Source organism: Coregonus clupeaformis, chromosome 4 (assembly GCF_020615455.1).
Source record: "Coregonus clupeaformis isolate EN_2021a chromosome 4, ASM2061545v1, whole genome shotgun sequence".
Lineage (NCBI taxonomy): Eukaryota > Metazoa > Chordata > Actinopteri > Salmoniformes > Salmonidae > Coregonus > Coregonus clupeaformis.
The window spans coordinates 9,525,491-9,532,400 of record NC_059195.1 but is presented as its reverse complement, the minus strand read 5'-3'; positions in this window follow the sequence as shown (position 1 = coordinate 9,532,400).

Sequence of the window (6,910 nt, the reverse complement as noted above, 5' to 3'; positions counted from 1 at the left end):
CAACAAAGTCAAGGTATTGGAGTGGCCATCACAAAGCCCTGACCTCAATCCTATAGAAAATGTGTGGGCAGAACTGAAAAGGTGTGTGCGAGCAAGGAGGCCTACAAACCTGACTCAGTTACACATAGCTCTGTCAGGAGGAATGGGCCAAAATTCACCCAACTTATTGTGGGAAGCTTGTGGAAGGCTACCTGAAATGTTTGATCCAAGTTAAACCATTTAAAGGCAATGCTACCAAATACTAATTGAGTGTATGTAAACTTCTGACCCACTGGGAATGTGATGAAATAAATAAAAGCTGAAATAAATCCTTCTCTACTATTATTCTGACATTTCACATTCTTAAAATAAAGTGATGATCCTAACTGACCTAAGACAGGGACTTTTTACTAGGATTAAATGTCAGGAATTGTGAAAAACTGAGTTTAAATGCATTTCGCTAAGGTGTATGTAATCTTCTGACTTCAACTGTATGAGAATGTTAAGGAGCACAGTACATTACCTTGTCAGTGTATTGCTGCCAATCAGCTCAACTAAGCTACAGTTCAGATGAATGACTGCTCTTCTCATGGGAACAATAGAAACCAAGGCTAACAAATGCAACATTATCGATAAAAATGTCAAATAAAAAAACAGAGGTTGTTGACAATGGGTAGGGTATCCAAGTATTGACAACCAAAATTGGCAGAGCTCTGCATCTACAGAACAGTATAAAGGACATACCCAGAATAGAGCAGACTTCAACTTCCCAACAGTATATTATTTCTGTGTCCTCATCCCCCCACCCCCCAAGTAAAATAAAAAAAGGCAGCCCCCATAAGCAAAGGAACAAGAGCTAAATGTCACAGGCTGAATCTCCTTTGCCAAAAATCATCCATGCGCAATTTCTACAACACATTCTGTCTTGTAAATAATAAATGCACTTTCTTTTTAAGAGCTTCTTAATATAAATTCCACTCCATCTTCAAGAGTTCAATGGAGTGGCAGGTTTTCTGTGACCAGCCGAAATAGCAATGGCCTGTAACGCCAGGGGAGAACATTGACTGACTGAGCCTCATCTGTTTGCATCTGACACGCAGAATAACAGTCCAGTTCAAAACAATGGATGACAGAATACAGCAGCGGGGTTAAGACCAAATAAATGGGTGGGGAAAAAATACTTTTACAAAGCAAAGTTTGCACTGATAACGCCAAGTTGTGTGTGTTGTATAATTAACAGCGAGGTGCGCCAAACGATTATTGCTTACTTTGCAGTCGGAGACATTGTGATTAAGTGGACTGAGAAGGCTATATTTCACATTGGGCACCTCTCCTCCTTCCTTGATGATATACCTGTTTGTTTGATGTCTTGATGCAGAGCAGGAAGCCTCATTAGAGGACAGATGCTAACTTGTTATTGGGCTCGCAGGCTCTCAGTGCAGGACAGATGGGACGCACGCGGATGAAAGCCTGGGAGGGACTGGTGACTGGTGACCCTCTTCCCCTCCCCATCAGCAGCACAAACACGACGGGAATCACACTCCTAATCCTCCCCCTGCTTTGACAGAGCCTCACCTGCCCTCCAGCCCCCACTAAAAGAGGGCATGTTCTGCCGCCAGCTGTGTACATCACCACCATGCACGCCATGCCACCCAGACGTGGTGAAGTCTGAAAACTCACTCCAGCCCTTAGAGACTCACTAGGATTTCACACAGTGAGTCAGTGACAATAAGAATTCTATTCTGTTTTGAGGGAGGGTGGTGGTGGTCTGACCGGCTGGATCTTATCTCTAATCCAGTTATTTTGAGAGGTAGAATCATTATTTGTTTGTGTCATCTTGGGGGGGGGGGCAAGTCAAATGGCTGTTCGGTGTAAGAGAAGGGGAGAAGGAAAAAGCAGTCTTAGAGCAATAACACATTAATATACATTTCTAACTGTGTAAGAATTTATCCAAACAGTCAGGCTCCTCACTAAGTGAAGAGTGTCACAGCCACTTCCTGCGAGAAAAGTTGAGGTTGCATTTAGTAAAGAGGTTCTGATCCTCCCGATGATGAAAAAACAGCATGCCTGAAGAACAGCGTTCCTAGGGAGAGGCCCTGACGCAGGATATTAGAGGCAGGATAAATCATGTAATGTTGCGGTATCATCGCATGCCTGATCAACCTTCTCCGATCAATGAGCCCGTCTCCAGTCATGATATCCTAAGCTGCTATTAGCATTGGGGGAGTGTTTGGCTAGCTAGAGGAGGTACAAGGGGAGCATGAATAGGCTAGCCAGGGGGCAGAAAGGGGTGAACTGCATAAATATTGCAGAACAGTCACCCGATGATAATAATAATAATAATTTTGGTGGGTGCTTATATTTGTACTATTTCACAGATGTGAATTGGAAAGGTATTTTTGGCATATTCCAACTCCCCCTTAGACACCCACGGAGAGTGGGGTCATGCCAATGGGATCTTCAAAAAGGCAGTGAAAGATACATTTTACACAATTCTTGGACCAAACAGCTGTTGGGCACTAATGTGTTGATGTACTGTAGTTGTAAGCTGTAGATGTTTATTACTTTTCGGAACAAGACACCATTCTAGTTCAAATGTGTTCAGAAATTTAATTGGACTGACACTACATTTAAGTCACTCAGAACATGCTGGTGTTATCATACGTGAGCCGGTACTTCATATTGTTCAGTCACTATGAATGGGAGTCGATTTGTATTCCTTCTTAATGAAAATAGATAAAGAAAGTTATAACCCACTCTTAAAAGTATATAAATTGCTTTTTGAGTACTTCAAAAGGAAAATGTAATACAGAATAGCAGTACAATGTGCAGCAGCTAGCTACTTGTTGATTACTGTAATTCACATTGTACGTGACCTTCATTCTCACCAAGGAAAGTCCAGTTCCAGTCACTCAGATCCAGAATGTATTCTCTATCATCAGTGGGGCGGAATCTATTGTTCTGTGAAATGTACTGCAATGCTCTGTCATTCGATCCCTTAAATGGTCAAATTCGCTGGATTTTAGAATGCTGGCAATATTTACAGACATCGGAAATAAATGACTAAGGTTGGAAGTGAAACTAGTCCAATGTGAATCAGGCTTCAGCATAAACATAGTCAAGCTGTGAACATTCTGTAACCTTTGTGGCTCCGAGATGACCTTTTCCATCTGATCATAACAGAGAATTAGATCATTGGCATGGACAAAAGAGCTGAATAAAGTCAGCATGATGGTGCTATCGTAATGCAATGTAATTGAGGTTTTCAAAGAACTACGACAAAACAACAATTCACTACAATAAAGCGCTGTTTATTATGTACAGACATTAAGATACAGAGCATGCAAGCAAAGGCTGGGGATAGATAAAGATACATTTTCAAAAAGAGACCAACAAAAATAAATGGTATCCCCAGAGCTGCTTTCAGGCGACACTAATGCTCCTCAACTCACTGCCCCCCCCCCCAAAAAAACCAAAAACGTTTTCAACAGAGTAAAGAATCAACAACAACAAAAATATTTTTTTATATCAATTAATGGAGTCCTTATGACAGATGGTAGCAATAATTAGATCAGCAGTGGAACACAATGGTGTCTGACCTTTCCTAGTGCTCCTGACTTCAACCTCCAGATTGGGACATTTAGCTGTCGCTGTGGACAATTACGTCTCAGGTACTTCCTGCTGTGTTGGATAATAATACTTAATTAGCCAAAGTGCCGAAAAAACGAGGAGGCCTCGATCTGTTGGAACTGCAGCATTCGGCCAGGGTGTGCAGCGTAGTCAATCATGCCCACTCTATTGCCTCCTCTCATACTTACCGAGTGGGATTACCAGGCCCTGTGCAGGCTGCACTGGTCTTAATCAGAGCCCTTGGTGGTATCATGCTTTAAGGGTATTCAGAGGTCAGGCCATCAGTGGAGTGGGAAAGATAACGGACCCATCTGCAGTGTTTTCCATAAGGGCTGGCCGTTGGCAAATAGCCGATAACAGACTTATTGTAAGTGGCCTACTTTTTCCACTTCATAAATTAACAGGCTTCTTTTCATTTAAAAGTTTCAATTCACTAGTCAGAATAGTCAGTGTAGACTTCTCCCACTAGAATAAACAATATGAATCTTCTAGTGATCTATTGATAGGACAGGCGCCTGTTGGTCACAAAGCGAGCAATGACAGGGAAACTGCTGGTTTGTCAGTCTGCTGTCTGTCCCACATCTCGGTACCTGTGTATTTTTGTATACTGTGGTTGGCTGCAGTCTAATTTTCTTTCCCGGAGGAGGGAGAACATCTTCTCCTGTGAGTAACGTTACATGTCCCATTAGTGGCACATTTATTTTCGTTCGCACGTTTCCTAGGCCTATACAGCCACAGCATCGGGGCACATAGGCTATTTACTGTGCTTTGATTGACGACCAAACAGCAAGTGTTTACTAGTTTATTAAATGTGTCGAACTGACTGAAAAAAGTAAATCTCCTATATCCCTTTGCTATTCATGAATCATGCTATGTAGTTACAGTGCCTTCAGAAAGTATTCACACCCCTTGACTTTTTCCACATTTAGTTGTGTTAGCCTGAATAAAATGTTTTATTGAATTGAGATTTTTGGTCACTGGCCTACACACAATACCCCATAATGTCAAAGTGTAATTATGTTTTTCAAAATGTTTACAAATTAATTAAATGCTGAAATGTCTTGAGTCAATAAGTGTTCAACTCCTTTGTTATGGCAAGCCTAAATATGTTCAGGAGTAAAAATGTGCTTAACAAGTCACATAATAAAATGCACGACTGTGTGCAATAATATCACCTTTTTTTCTTTCAATCAATCACATTTTATTTATAAAACCCTTTTTACATCAGCAGATGTCACAAAGTGCTATACAGAAACCCAGCCTAAAACCCCAAACAGCAAGCAATGCAGATGTACAGTAGAAGCACAGTGGCTAAGAAAAACTCCCTAGAAAGGCAGGAACCTAGGAAGAAACCTAGAGAGGAACCAGGCTCTGAGGGGTGGCCAGTCCCCTTCTGGCTGTGCCGGGTGGAGATACAGGACATGGCCATTAAGGCCAGATTTTTCTCCAAGATGTTCAAACGTTCATAGATGAACAGCAGGGTCAAATAATAATCACATTGGTTGTAGAGGTTGCAACAGGTCAGTACATCAGGAGTAAATATCACTTGGCTTTTCATAGCCGGGCATTTAGAGGTTGAAATAGCAGGTGCAGTAGAGAGAGAGAGTTGAAAACAGCAGGTCTGGGACAAGGTAGCACGTCCGGTGAACAGGTCAGGGTTCCATAGCCGCAGGCAGAAGAGTGGAAACTGGACTGGGGACAGCAAGGAGTCATCAAGCCAGGTAGTCCTGAGGCATGGTCCTAGGGCTCAGGTCCTCCGGGATGGGAGGGAGAGAGGGAGAGAGGGAGAGAGAGAGAATTAGAGGGAGCATACTTAAATTCACACAGGACACCGGATAAGACAGGAGAATAACACCAGATATAACAGACTGACCCTAGCCACCTTGCACATAGACTATTGCAGCATAGATACTGGAGGCTGAGACAGTTTAACATGATTTTTGAATGACTTCCTCATCTCTGTACCCCACACATACAATTATTTGTAAGGTCCCTCAGTCGAGCAGTGAATTTCAAACACAGATTCAACCACAAAGACCAGGGAGGTTTTCTAATGCCTCGCAAAGAAGGGCACCTATTGGTAGATTCAAAAATAAAAAGCAGACAATAAATATCATGAAGTTATTAATTACACTTTGGATGGTGTATCAATACACCCAGTCACTACAAAGATACAGGCGTCCTTCCTAACTCAGTTGCCGGAGAGGAAAGAAACGGCTCAGGGATTTCACCATGAGCCCAATGGTGACTTTAAAACAGTTACAGAGTTTAATGGCTGTGATAGGGGAAAACTGAGGATGGATCAACAACATTGTAGTTACTCCACTCTACTAACTTAATTGACAGAGTGAAAAGGATGACTGTACAGAATAAAAATATTCAAAGCAATAAACTTTTTGTCCTGAATACAATGTGTTCCGTTTGAGGCATATAAGTACCACTTTCCATATTTACAAGCATAGTGGTGACTGCATCATGTTATGGGTATGCTTGTAATTGTTAAGGACTGGGGAGTTTTTTCAGAATAAAAAAGAAACAAAAATGGAGCTAAGCACAGTCAAAATCCTAGAGGAAAACCTGCTTCAGTCTGCTTTCCACCAGACACTGTGAGATTAATTCACCTTTTAGCAGGACAATAACCTAAAACACAAGGCCAAATCTACACTGGAGTTGCTTACCAAGAAGACAGTGAATGTTCCTGAGTGGCCGAGTTACAGTTTTGACTTAAATCCGCTTGAAAATCTATGACAAGACTTGAAAATGGTTGTCTAGCAATGCTCAACAACCAATTTGACAGAGCTTGAAGAATTTTTAAGAGAATAATGGGCAAATATTGTACAATCCAGGTGTGCAAAGCTCTTAGAGACTTACCAGCTGTAATCAGTGCCAAAGGTGATTCTAACATGTATTGACTCAGCGGCATGAATACTTATGTAAATTAGATACTTCTGTAATTCATTTTCGATAAATTAGCAAACATTTCTAAAAACATATTTTCACTGTTATTTTGTGGTATTACTAGCGATTATAGATCAAAACACTTGGTTAAAATGCTGGAATTATAGAAGTAGAATGATCATTGAAATGTTATGGTTGGAATACATTGGGCACTTTGTTTGGCATGACAATGAACTAAAAAGGTAAGGGAGGAGATGGTTGTGACAGTAGGAACCAAAGTTTTGGTCTAATTAGATTTGAATATATAGGTACAATCAGACAAAGATTATAGGATATTCTTCACCTTTTCCTCTCTGATTAAGTACAAGCTGTTGCACAAACAATGCTGATACACTCCACCACT